Below are 14,405 nucleotides of genomic sequence, written 5' to 3'. Positions count from 1 at the left end.
TCTGCAGCCCCCTGCACCCCCTGCGGCCCTGCAGGGAAGGCTGCGCTGGGCGAGGAGGTGGCCTTAGGGCGGCGAGCTCACCTGCGCCCCAGGTCAGGCGCGCTCCTCTGCGTTCCTGTCCTTCCTCCAGACTTCCTCCGGTCACTGCTCGGGCCCACAGGTGCTGCAGGAAGAAGCGAGGGAGCCGACCAGGAGAGTTAGGCCAGCATCAAGCCTGCGAGAGACCGTGTCCCGTTACCCACGCTGATGCTTTGTACTTGACATCGCTGCGGTTCCCTAAATCACCAGAGGTGTCTCTTCTGATGAATTTCAAAATCAGTTTCTTAAAATGTAACATTCGAAATTGGTCCTCGGAGTGCTAGGAATAGGAGCAGCCGCTGTTTTTGTCTTCCTGCGTTCTGTTGGGTTAGAACACCTGCTCCAGGCAGGCTGCCTGGCTTGAAACTGCTTTTGTTTACCCCACAGGGCTCTTGGGATAATTAAATAAGACGATAAATATTAAAGCACTTAGTAGAGAGGCAGTCGCGTCTATTGCTTTTTTCCCCTCCAAATACTGTTTCCTAATAAACACATGTGAAGTTCTCTTGTTTGCTTTCATTCCTGTAGCTTAAAATGTCAGCAGTGCTTACCTCTTCGTGCTGAGATGATGAGGATTTTAGTGCTTCTTAGTGCTTCACTGTACTGAGGTTCTAAAGTAAACATGCTTTATTTTTATCATTAAATGTTCTTTGTCTTTTTTGTTACTTAGATTACGGTCAATAGGCAGATGGAAAAGTTAGAAAAACATGTCTTTATAACAACATACAGTGCTTGAAATTTGCCCAGACGCTTCATCAGGAAGAGAGGGTGACCAAGTCCAGCGACTTGCTGGGTGTGAGTTGGGCATACTCTGGGGCGGTGTTGACAAAACAGTACCAGCCCCGCCTGCACATTACTTTTTAGCTCCTAAATATAGTCAACAATCGACAGCTGTGTTGTTGTTTTTTTTTTTTCAAGATTTTGTGCTACTAGAACAACACTAATCTACCATCTAAACTGAAGCTGTCTTTAGTGAACCATTAATGTGAAGAGAAACCAAACTCTAGCTCTTTGTTACATGAACGTTTGAGATTAATTTAGAGCTCCCCACAAGTGGTGACTTGCCTGGATCCTAATATTGGCAGGCTTCATTATCATTCACAAGGTCAAAAGGTCAGAGGCTAATTAGATCTTACCCCCATGTGACCCTCCGTCCTCCGCACCCCCAAAGACTTTGGTAGAGTAGTTTCACTATCCTGACATCTACAATATGAACAGGCAGGGGGAATGAACCACATTCAGGAGTTAGGCCTGATAACTGGGTTGGGATATGTGTTGGGGGAATATGTCCTGGGTGAAAGGCGGATCTGGAAGGATATGCTATCCAAGCCAAGTGAGGGGGTCTAGCCCCAACCAATGGGAATATACCAGATGGTGAGGGACGAGGCCTTGTAGTCCAGAACAGGTGATACTTGGAAATCCAGGCAGTGGAACTGGGAGGCTTGTTAGCTGGTGGGCCTAACAAGGTGTTTGGGCCACATCATGGGATTGGCCTCCTGGCCTTGGCCTTGATCCTCCCTGTGGAGGAAGCACTGTGGGTCTGGAAGGTGTGACAGGAGGATTTCCAAAGAGACAGACCTGGTACTGGATGGAGCACCAAGGCTCAGGCCTACAGGAGCAGGGCAGCGGTCCACATCTCAAAGCACAGTGTGCATGTGTTGTGGGGGGCGGGGGGCACGGGAGGAAAATTAGCAGCTGGAAAGGGTTGACTATGAGGTTCAGATTGGCCTAACCACCAATCCAGAGTTTAGCAATTTGGTGGGAAGCAGGGGCTGGAGGGGGTGTGAGGTGGCATCAGGCTTGAGTCAGAGGAGGGATTAGATAGTTGGGGACAGATAGAACCTGAATAATAAACTATGTGCTGAGCACCTACTATGTGTCAGACACTGCTCTAGGACTTTGCAGCCATTATCATTGACCTCAAAACACTTCTGCAAGGTAGTGTACTTGTCTCTTTTTAAAACATTTTTAAAAAGATTTTATTTATTTGACAGAGCACAAGCAGGGGGAGTAGCAGACAGAGGGAAAGGGAGAAGCAGCCTCCCTGCTGAATGGGGAGCCAGATGTGGGGCTTGATACCAGGATCCTGGAATCATGACCCGAGCCGAAGGCAGACAATCAACTGCTGAGCCACCCAAATGTACCAATTATTTCTTTTTTAAAAAATTATTTCTAATTTATAAATAAGGAGGCTTAATATGAATGAGGACACATAATAGCCCAAGTTCATAGAGTTAAGAAGAGGCAAGTTGAAGTCTGCCTAAGTCCATGCTGACAATCTTTCTACTCCACGAACAACACTTTTTACTGTATGTGAATGAGCACCGTTGGCTCCAATTTCTTTGTTCTTTGGGGAAACATCAATACAAGCAACCTATGATTCATGTTAAAATGGTGATTTTTTAAAAAATTGATTTACTTTAGAGAGCGCGAATGTGAGTGGAGGGAGGAGCAGAGAATGCTCAAGCAGACTCCCTGCTGAGCGCCCAAGGTGGGCTTCATTCCCATGGCCCAGGAGACCAGCACTTGAGCCAGAAACCAAGAGTTGGATGCACAACTGCCTGAGCTACTCAGGTGCCCCCAAATGGTGGAGAAGTGTGCTCAAGCATCAAGCTGGTAGTATCCAATAATACAGTTCCATATTGAAATAACAGGAAATGGTCATTACTGTAAGAAAACATGAGAGGCACTTGGGTATCTCAATTGGTTAAGCATCTGCCTTTGGTTCAGGTCATGATCCCAGAATCCTGGGATCAAGCCCCACAGCAGGCTCCCTGCTCAGCGGGGAGTCTGCTCCTCCCTCCCCCCTCTTCCAACTTTTGCATGCATGCGTGCGCACTCTCTCTCTCCTTCCCACTCTCTCAAATCTTTTTTTTTTTTTTTTAAAGATTTTATCCATTTATTCATGAGAGACACAGAGAGTGAGAGAAGCAGAGACACTGGCAGAGGGAGAAGCAGGCCCCATGCAGAGAGCTCGACGCGGGACTTGATCCCAGGACCCCAGGATCATGCCCTGGGCAGACAGGAGGTGCTCAACCTCTGAGCCACCCAGGGATCCCTCAAATCTTTAGACAAAACAAAAAACATGAATACTCTTAGAGTGACAGGACCTGGTAGTAGCTTCAACATTCTCAACATTCTCGTGGGGCCATTTCACTAATTTGGTGGAAACCCTGCGAATTAACATCAGTTGGTACCTGATGGACCCTTATACAAAAGTAGAGTAGATCAAAGAAAGCAATGATCATAGAAAGACGAGGAAACAAAGACAGATGCAGGGCGTCAGAAATACTGGTGTCGCTAACATCTGAATTGCCTTGGGTTGCCAGAGGTTTTGGGCCCGAGAGCTACTGCTGTACCCTAAATGTTAAACGTTTGTCCAGTCTGCCTTGAGGCCTTTCTCCTGTATCTTTCAGTAAAAACCCATCACTTTAGTCATGTTTTTGCCACATAAAAGGATGTTAGGTGTTCCACTCTGGGTACATACTTGAGAAATTTTACAGGAGCCCCCCGGGGTGAACCTATCAGAACTTAGTGCTGAAATGCAGATCGGCACCGGTGAGTCTGGGTGGTTGACAAATGAGCCTCTCAGGAGAGAATGGAAGCAAAAGGAAGAGTCAGGCAACTAACCCCGACTCACTCATGAAGCCTTAAGTGTCAAGGGATGAGTGGTCTGGCAGAAGGATTTTTGGTGTTTTTCTTTTTTTTATCCTAAGAGTTTTTTGTTGTTGTTGCTGTTTGTTTCTAATGTAAGTCATTCTTTTTTACTTAAGTAAATATTCCAGAGATTGTGTCTACTTCTACACTGTAGTATCCCCAGGTCTTTGCATGGTGCTTAAGGAAAACCACTGCAGATCTTACTTCCAGATTTCACATGCCATAAGACGTTCCTCATAAGATCCCAAAAGATGATTTTCCAGAATGTGACGGTGCTGGCACCTTGATCTTGGACTTCCTGGCCTCCAGATATATAGCACGAGTGTCATGATAGTGAGGGGTCAAAAAATGCAAGTCTCTGAGAAAACAAGGGGATGTGTTTGCACTCCCAGCTTTAGCAGAGCTAGAGTGTCCTATGTATGACTAACAGCCTCTTCAAAAGTCATTCTGACAATAGTGTTCATGGGTAATAATTAGAATTACTGTCCAAAAGCTTGCTAATGCCTTCTGTCTTTGCATAGAGACCTAACGTAAGAGTGTGCCAACGGCATCCTTTTCCTTCCCGCTCCTTCTAACATGGGTTTTCTTCTCTATCTCAGTGTGTTTATGTCCCTCTCCCTCTTTCTTCAAAGTTATTTTTTTAAAGATTTTATTTATTTATTCATGAGAGACACGGAAAGAGGCAGAGATGAAGGCAGAGGGAGAGGCAGGCTCCCTGCAGGGAGGCCTGATGTGGGACTCGAACCCAGGACCCTGGGATCACACCCTGAGCCAAAGGCAGATGCTCAACCACTGAGCCACCCAGGTGGCCCAACGGGTTTTTCTAATTGAAGAGTTGACCAACAATGTACCAGTTTCAAGTGTATGACAGTGATTTGATGTTTATACATGTTACCAAATGGTTACTCGGGTAAGTCTGGTTACCATCTGTTGCCACACAGTGTTAAAGTATTATGGACTCTATTCCCGTGCTAGGCATTACATCATCTTAAGTTTTGTTTATCACTTTAATTTATCTCCTGATTCAGCCAATCCCTCTTCCTCAAATTCATACTTGATTCCTATTGAGAGGACACAGGAGCAAAACTGTTAACAGCAATTTGACCAAAACATTTCCAGATTTGGGGGCTAAGCAACATGTTCTCTGTGCTTGTGGAAGAGAGTCAACCATCTGGGTGTGGGGGGGCAACCTTCCTGCTTTGCCACAAGACCATGAACTTCCCTGGACTCTGGTGCACCAGTAACGGTACCCAGAAGTGACGGAGGAGTCTGGCACTGGCAGCAGGGCTGCAGGTGGAGATGGTGCCAGCAGAGTGAGCTGGAGCAGGAAGGGCAGATGTCCAGACTGCGAGCAAAAGTGAGACTTGGGGACTCGGGGAAATAACCAAAATGCTTCTCACGGGAGCTAGAGCTGTGATCTCTGTGATGGATCTCAAAATATGAAAAAGTCTGGAAACGCTGACAAATGAGTAATAGTTGAAAGAAATTGAGCCTGGGAGAGCAGGCATGGGGGAGTACGATAGATGCCTTCCATTGTTTGGGAGCAACTGGGAAATGCAAAGCAGAGAATATTGGGAAGGTGCCCACGCTTGATCCATCTCTTCAAAGCTATGTTCAGTGCTTCTGCATTTGATTTCCACAGTCGTCGTTCCTTCCATTTTCACAAACCAGAAAACCGAGGCTTGGGGTGTTTTAAAATGCGCCTAAAGTGATGTAGCCAACAGATGGTGGAGCTAGGATTTATGCTCCCAATCCAGTGGTGTGTTGGTGAGGTTTAACTGCTGGCTCTCCGGGGAAACAGAAACCCTGGTTTGTAGTGTTGGCTGATTTCTCTGGTGTAACTACTCCTATCAGGGGGGTAGTTCAAGCCATCAACATAATGCTATTAAACATAGGGTTGGTGGGGGCGCCTGGGTGGCTCAGTCAGTTAAGTGTCTACCTTTGGCTCAGGTCATGATCTCAGAGTCCTGGGATCGGGCCCCACATCAAGCTCCCTGCTCAGTGAGGAGCCTGCTTTTCCTTCTCCCTCTGTGCCTCTCCCTCTAGTGCTCACTCTCGCTCTCTATCTCAAATACATAAAATCCTAAAAAAAAAAAAAAAAAAAAAAAGGGTTGGGAAGATATGCACACAAACAGCTCTTCCACATTATATCTCTATTTACTCCCCATCTACACTCTTTTCTATATGCTTCATTCCAGGATCAGAGCTGGTCTTTACAGAGCAGAGGATGCAATAGCTAATGACTAGAAATTCAAAAACCAGGTTGTCCTGAGGTAGTTGGCTCCCAATCCTAGCTCAGAGGCTGCCAGGTACAGGGTGGTTAGAGAAGGAGATGCACACTCCGTGGAGGATTGTCGGGCTTTCTGAGCCTTATTACACATGGGAATCACCTGGGAAACTTGCTCATGTACAGGGTCTGGAGAACAGAGCATAGAGATTGAAAGTGCACAGTCTGGAGCCAGGCAACTTATGTGCAAATCTGGCTCGGGCCCTGACTAGTTGGGTGGCCTCAGGCAAGTTCTTTAACCTCCCTGTGCCTCAGTTTCCTCATCGATAGATGGTGATAACAATATTGCCCTCAAAGGATTGTTGAGCAGGTTAAGTGAGTTAATGTTTATGAAGTCTTTTGAAGAGTGCCTGGAACATAGTAAACACTACTGTATAAAGTCCTGCTTCTTGCTATTACCAAGACTAATGCTGGTGAGGCCTCTCTGTCTGTATTTTAAACGCACATTCCGAGTGATTTTTAGGCAATCATCTGGGCTTGCTCTTAGACCTCTGGGAAATCACTAAGGTCTATTATTCTTATTCTTGGGGAATTGAATAGCTTCTTGTAGGAGCCAAGACCAAGCCAAGAGTAAATCTCAGGCTGTCCTTGCAAATCTGGAATAATCTGCAAACCCTAAATTCACTGTGCTTGTGTTAGAAATTCTTTCATGGTCCTTATCCCTCCATGGAAGATCTAGGTTGCAGGATACTATACAGATTGTGTTTACTAAATAGTCAATCCCAGGGGGCACCTGGATGGTTCAGTTGGTTGAGTGTCTGCCTTTGGCTTAGGTCCTGGGATCGAGTCCTCTGTCAGGCTCTTGGCTCAGTGGGGAGTCTGCTTCTCCCTCTCCCTCTGCTCCTCACCACCCCCTTCCATTCTTATTTTTTTTTCCTCTCTCTCAAAATCTTAAAAAATAAATCCTAATTCACAGTGGATTTCATCTTAATTTTTTATTTATTTTATGATAGTCACACAGAGAGAGAGAAAGAGAGAGGCAGAGACACAGGCAGAGGGAGAAGCAGGCTCCATGCACCGGGAGCCCGACGTGGGATTCGATCCCGGGTCTCCAGGATCGCGCCCTGGGCCAAAGGCAGGCGCCAAACCGCTGCGCCACCCAGGGATCCCTGGATTTCATCTTAATGATGGCACAGAATCTGACCGAATTTGGAGGTTAATGTGAATTTCTACTGTGTTATAATTTCCACTAATATTCCCTTCAATGTACATTTATATTACATGATAAACCTATATTTCATTTTTGGCCTAGATCTATGTAGAAAATCCTTGGGGCTCTAACTCTGCTCTCTGTAACTTTAAGAATTAAACAGAGCAGTTTGTTTTCTAAGAGGGTAAACCATTAGCCCTTAATGCTGGGAGACCCTGAGCATGGGGAGTACGCGGCTCTACCCACCTAGATGATAGTACTAAATGATATACTACATGATGGCGGTGCCTTTGCTTTTCCACAATGGAAATTGTAGAAATCTTGAATTTTGGAAACAAGGATTACATTTTTTCATTTCCCCTTCCCATTCCGCCCCAGGCTATTGTTAACTGCTGAGTAGTATTTATTAAGCAATATAATGTCACATTAGTCTAATTATTGGATTCCTCCCTCCAAGAGAAATAGGCCTGAATCTTGCTTCCACATCTTACTAGATTTGTGCCCTCGGGAAAACTAATTAGTCTCTCTAAATCTCCATTTTCTCCTCTAAAAGGAGAGTGTAATGATGCTAGTGTCTGAGTTTATTATGAAGATTGAGAATTGTAAAGTACTTAGCATAGTGTCTGGCACATGGAAAATGTACAAAAGTGGACCTTGAAAAAGCCAAACTGGAAATGTAAAACTCTAAACCAACATAGGTCTAAATGGCAAAGGAATACACAGAGAGGATTCCATCATAAAGAATGAAGAGTGCTGCATGATCAAGGACACATTATAAATTAACATCTACATATTGTGAAAAGTGTGATTTCATGGTTTTTCTAGGTGCATGGAAATGACAGCCTCATTTCTACTTCAAGGAGGTTTTCTTTTTCTTTTTTCTTTTTTTTAAAGATTTATCTATTCATTTATGATAGACATAGAGAGAGAGAGAGAGAGAGAGAGAGAGAGAGAGGCAGAGACACAGGAAGAGGGAGAAGCAGGCTCCATGCCGGGAGCCTGATGTGGGACTCGATCCCGGGACTCCAGGATCGGGCCCTGGGCCAAAGGCAGGTGCTAAACCACTGAGCCACCCAGGGATCCCCTCAAGGAGGTTTTCTGAGTGGGTTTGGCCTTTGTACTTTTTTAAAAATAAAATAAATAATAAAAATAAAATGATTTTTATTATTTTTTTAAAGATTTTATTCATGAGAGACACAGGCAGAGAGGGAGAAGCAGGCTCCCCGTGGGGACCCTGATGTGGGACATGGTCCCAGGACCCTGGGGTCACGACCTGAGCCAAAGGCAGATGCTCAACCACTGAGCCACCCAGGTTCCCCCGGCCTTTGTACTTTGTGTCAAGAAAATTCAAGATCTGTCTGCAGCCCTCAAGGAGTTGGGGTGAGAGTATTTTTAAGGGCTAAGAAGGAAAGCTGAATGTTTTGAGTTGTTGTCCAGAATGGTCTATGAGGACAGAGTTTGTTAGCTAGCTTCCATAAAATTCTAAAGTTGTAGCCTCTGCCTAGAGGCATGCAAGGATGCAGAGCTGACAAATCGTGTATGGCTGCCTGCCATCCGCCCCAGTTAAGAGCTTCTAATCAGCAGATTGCTGTGCGAGGTAGCTCATACTGTTAACTCCACTTAGAAACTGACTTTGAAGCAAGGTCAAGAGAGATGCCAAATTGCATGTGCAATGAGCATTTGAGGATAGGCTTGAATTAAATCATCACACAAATCAGCCGCCTCGTTATCCCCAGGGCTCTGGATGTCTTGCTGAAACATGAGTTTCCTGCCCTCTCATACTTCACCTCCATCTCTCCCCACTTTCCACCCTGAGCCAGCCCCAACGAGGCTCTTCAGAATTCAGGGAATAATCATTCATCTGTTTTATCTAGTCGACAGCTATAATAGGAGTGTGGGCTGTGTGCCAACCCCAGAAATAGGGGCCAGAGGTATAAATACGGATCAGAATATTTGTATGTGAGGAGCCCACATTCTGGTTAGGGAGACAGAAATGGAAACAAAGAGTCCCACTATAATACCTGCTTGAATAGTTCTCTGAAAGCACCAAGGTCAGAGATGACCATTCTGCTTTGGGAAGATGGGAGATCTGCTCAAAGGTGATGATTCTCCATCTGCGTGTTGAGGGATGAGCCTGAGTGCTCAGAGGATGAAGGCAGGGAAGAGAATTCTGAGCAGAAGTAGTAACGTGTGTGCAAGCTCGGACTTGTGGGCAGTTGGCGTGAAGAACATCTGGTGGATGCGAAGATTGGAGAGAGATTGTAATAGGACCATATGAATGTGAAGTTCAAAGGTTAAGACCTGCTTGGCTCCAGATTCGAATCTTAGAATCAAAAGGGATCTTAGTGATCATGGTGGCACAGGGCAGTCAAGGACTTGTTCACACCAGGACCAGAGCAATCTCTTCCAGGGCTAGGTCCCTTCCTTTCTCCAACCATGAACCCTAGCTGCAATGCTGCAACTTATTTCTATAACGCTCGGAAATTGGGTGTCTGAGTTCAACCTGGAAGCCACAGTATGGAGTTTAGATCTATGTATCTACTCATTTGTCAAGTTAGTGTGACATCAATATTTTAAAGAAATTGTTATCAGACTTCAAAGACTGCTTACAGGAGAGTGTGTGAGTTTTCCATTGCTGCTGTAACAAATGACCATAAGCTTGGTGGTTTATACAAGTTTTTTCTTAGAGTTCTGGAGGCCAAAAGCCAAAATCCATTTCCCTGGGCTGAGGTCAAGGTATCACAGGACTGGTTCCTCCCAGAGGCTGCGTGTGTCCTTGGCTGTGGCTGCTTCCCCTTGATCTCTGCTGCTGTCATCATACTACTTTTCTCTATTTGACCTTCTTGCCTCCCTCTTATAAGAACCCTTGTGATTACAGGTAGGGACCACCTAGATAATCCAGGCTAACCTCCCTCTTGAATTAAAACATCACACAAATCAGCCACCTCTTTTTTTTTTTTAAGGTTTTTTATTTATTCATGAGAGACACAGAGAGAGAGAGAAGGAGAGAGAGAGAGAGAGGCAAAGACACAGGCAGAGGGAGAAGCAAGCTCTAAGCAGGGAGCCTGATGCAGGACCCGATCCCGGGATTCCAGGATCACACCCTGGGCCAAAGGCAGGCACTAAACCGCTGAGCCACCCAGGGATCCCTCAGCCACCTCTTTTTCTCCAGGGTCTGGATGTCTTGCTGAAACCATTTAATCACATGCCTAAGGTCTCTTTTGCCACATAGGGTAACATTCACAGATTCTGGGAATTAGGAGGTGGATATTTTAAGGAGAAAGAGGATTGTTCCGTTTACTACTGATAGCAGTACTCTGTCCTTGGGTTGAAGTGTGCAGACCACACATACCTGTTTGTGGCTGGGAATTTGGAAATTCGGGGGGTGGATGGGAACGGCCAGGACAAGTACCCTCATCATTTACTGGAGTCTATGGAGAATCAGATACCTGAGGGATAGGTCAGACCTTTGTGGAGAAGGCAGTAGTTTTTCTCTCTCTGCCCATAATAAATGCCATCCAAGTCGGATTACCCTTGTATTGGAAATGTGTTGGGCAACTTATAAAGGCTTAGAGGACTCCTGAAATTTTTGCTTGCTGAATCAGTAATGGCAGAGCCACATGACTGGCTGAGCACGGGGAATAAGTTGTCTTGATGTGGGTATACTAAAGATTCAGAGTTTCTGATGCTGGATTGGCACGTGCCTTTAGTCTGAGAGCATAACCATCCTTAGACCTAGTTAAGAGGGGCCCATGCTCCAGGACCTACGCTGGCCTCCTTTTACTGCACCCCTAACTATGCCATGGGGATGTGTTCTCTGAGAGCCCAAGCTCCATCCCCAACCATTTTCCAGGTACCCAGGAATTGGAGTCCTGCCACAATGGTCCCAGGCCTGCACCAGCCTCACCCTATGTCTGTCCTCATGAGGTCAGGGAACACACTACTGTGTCTACCCCAAGGCCCAGGGTGGCCCTCTGTTGGGCATGGGTGGGACATAGACACTGGGAAGGGTCTACGTGGGTAAGGACATCACAGTAAAGGACAAAAACTTGAAACCAGTATCATGGACCGGTTGCATGGTGTCCCCTAGTGAGCTTGAGGGTTTGGTGGAGAGCTCTAAGGAGGTAGAAAACTCAAGGACCTGGGCCTCATTCTCATGAAAGTGTATTTTGGTAAGGTAGGAGGATTGAATATCTTTCACTTAACCATTTCAATCTGGTGTCTAATGTGTCAATAATTAGAGATGTAGGATGGATGCCTCATTAATACGCTTACCTCAGGCTCTGTGTGTATTAGTGGCAGGTTGGCCAGAGCTACGCTCACTGCTACAAACAGCAATGCCTACGTGACAGGTATGCCATGTTGCACAAGGCAGTGCAAGCAAAGCACTGCCATAGGAAGGAATCAAGTCTTCAGTTCTTTGGGCATTCAATGGAATGTAAAATGTTCAATTAATCCTTCAAGTCATTAGGGAAATATCCCAGGGCCTCAACCTTTATAACATAGGGTGTTTAGTTAGCTGGGCTGAGGAGATGAATACAATTTAACGCCTTCAACATTAACAGTTGGGTTTTAGTGTTTAGATTTGGAATATGTTTGGTTCTTTATTCTGAATTACAATCTTACATTGTATACTAGGTAATTCAGCTCCATGGTAACTAAAACTAATGTTAGCCAAAAACTAAGAACAAAAGAATACGTGATTTTTCATATAATCAGTGTGCTGCCATGAAGACTTCACTCAGATCCTGGTCTGTGAACCACTTAGGTGTGGAGAGTTTCTCCCTGGAGAAAACCAAATTCTCTTTGTTGACTTATCAATGTATTTCTCCTAATTGAATTAACGTGAAGACTAAAAACTGAAGTCTACATTCAACCCTAATATCTTTTTAAAAGTTAAAGTTAGGGGATCCCTGGGTGGCTCAGCGGTTTCGCGCCTGCCTTTGGCCCAGGGCACAATCCTGGAGTCCCGGAATCGAGTTCTGCGTCGGGCTCCCTGCATGGAGCCTGCTTCTCCCTCTGCCTGTGTCTCTGCCTCTCTCTCTCTCTGTGTGTGTCTATCATGAATAAATAAAAATAGATATATTTTTTTTAATTTTCATTTATTTATGATAGTCACACAGAGAGAGAGAGAGAGAGGCAGAGACACAGGCAGAGGGAGAAGCAGGCTCCATGCACCGAGGGCCCGACGTGGGATTCGATCCCGGGTCTCCAGGATCGCGCCCTGGGCCAAAGGCAAGCGCCAAACCACTGCACCACCCAGGGATCCCAAAAATAGATCTTTAAAAAAATAAATAAAAGTTAAAATTAGTATTTTACTTTATTATTTATTTACTTTTTTAAATTAGTATTTTTTTAAGATTTTTATTTTTTATTTTTTATTTATTCATGATAGGTAGATAGAGAGAGAGAGAGGCAGAGACACAGGCCGAGGGAGAAGCAGGCTCCATGCAGGGAGCCTGACATAGGACTCTATCCCGGGTCTCCAGGATCACTCCCTGGGCTGAAGGTGGTACTAAACCTCTGGGCCACCGGGGCTGCCCTAAATTAGTATTTTAAATGAAGAATAAATTTAGGGCGCCTGGGTGCCTCGGTCAGTTAAGCATGCAACTCTGATTTCGGCTCAGGTCATGATCTCGGGGTCCTGGGATTGAGGCCCACGTTAGGCTCACCCTCAGTTCGGAGTGTGCTTGAGACTCTCCCCTTCCTTCTGCACTTCCTTCCCCCTCCTCGCTCTGCCTGAGTGTTCTCTCTGTATCTCTCAAATAAATTAAAATAAATCTTTAAAAAACTATTCATGAAAAATAAATTCAAACATAAAAAAATACCCCAGAAGTTTAAAATTCTTAATCACGAAATACTTACTGGTTGCTTTAGGTTTTTTTTGTTTTGTTTTGTTTTGTTTTTAAGTAATCTCATGCTCAAAGTAGGAGCTCAAACTCATAACCCTGAGATCCAGTCTCATGCTCTACTGATGGAGCCAGCCAGGAACTTTTTTTTTTTTTAAGTATGTCTCAAGTTTCATGATTCAAAGTAGCCTGCTAACTTGTACTATCTCAGTGTTATTCCTGGAAACACAGAATTTTCCAGGTAGAATAGATAGTGATGGTGGCAGACTCATCCCTCTGCTTCTGGAATTCTCTCGTGTATTTTTTGTGGTGTTAATCCACAGAAAATTCTATTTCTAATAAAATTCTGATTTTTAAAGTTGTCAAAGCAATCAGCTTTACTTGGTGAGTTTACCTGGGGCTTAGATTCTCCAGTTTGGAGATTATACCCTGAGTCTTTTAGATTGAAAAAAAGTGAAATAAACTGGCCAGCTACCAGCAAGAGGTATATATTGCTTTTCATATAATTGTAACACTATACTATCTGGCTAGAGTCTTCTCTAGCGGGATAAATGCTAAATGAAATTGAAAGTATGATCTCACAACTGTAGTGTGTGAAATTAATCTTAAGAAGCAAAAAGGCTTAATTTTTAGTTATTTCTTCAGATCAACTGCCTTCTCCAGTTGCTACTATACTTTCCTAATTTAAAGATCTGCAGTGGTCTCCAATTTTTATTGTGAATGTCATACAAATATCGCATATTTGTTTTTTAATTTTATAATATGCTATTTACAGATGCATACATATTACTGTGAAGCTCAAGATCAGAAAGCACAAAAGATTTAAAAAGGTAAACAGAGGTTCTTTCTTCCTGCATACCCACTGGGTTGGGGGAACCCACCTGGGAAGCTATGGCTGTAAGGTGACATCATTTGACTTCTCTTGGCTACTGTTTCTGCTCTCATAATTTTTTTTAAAGGTTTTATTTATTTGACAGAGAGCAAGCGGGCACAAACAGGGGGAGTGGTAGGAAGAAGGAGAGGGAGAAATAGGAGCAGGCTCCCTCTCCTGGGATCATGACCTGAGCTACAGGCAGATGCCTTACTGACTGAGCCACCCAGGTGCCCCTGCTATTTCTGCTTTTAAAAGGAGAGAAGAGGGGATCCCTGGGTGGCTCAGCAGTTTAGCACCTGCCTTTGGTCTGGGGCATCATCCTGGGGTCCTGGGATCGAGTCCCATATCGGGCTCTCCACATGGAGCCTGCTTCTCCCTCTGCCTGTGTCTCTGCCTCTTTCTCTCTCTCTCTGTGTCTCTCATGAATGAATAAATAAAATCTTAAAAAAAAAAATAAAAGGAGAGAAGGTTTGGAGAGCTTTTACTTAATGGTGTCTTTCCTTTAGTTGG

This window comes from Vulpes vulpes, chromosome 5 (assembly GCF_048418805.1).
Source record: "Vulpes vulpes isolate BD-2025 chromosome 5, VulVul3, whole genome shotgun sequence".
Classification (NCBI taxonomy): Eukaryota; Metazoa; Chordata; class Mammalia; order Carnivora; family Canidae; genus Vulpes; species Vulpes vulpes.
This window is presented reverse-complemented; position numbering follows the sequence as displayed.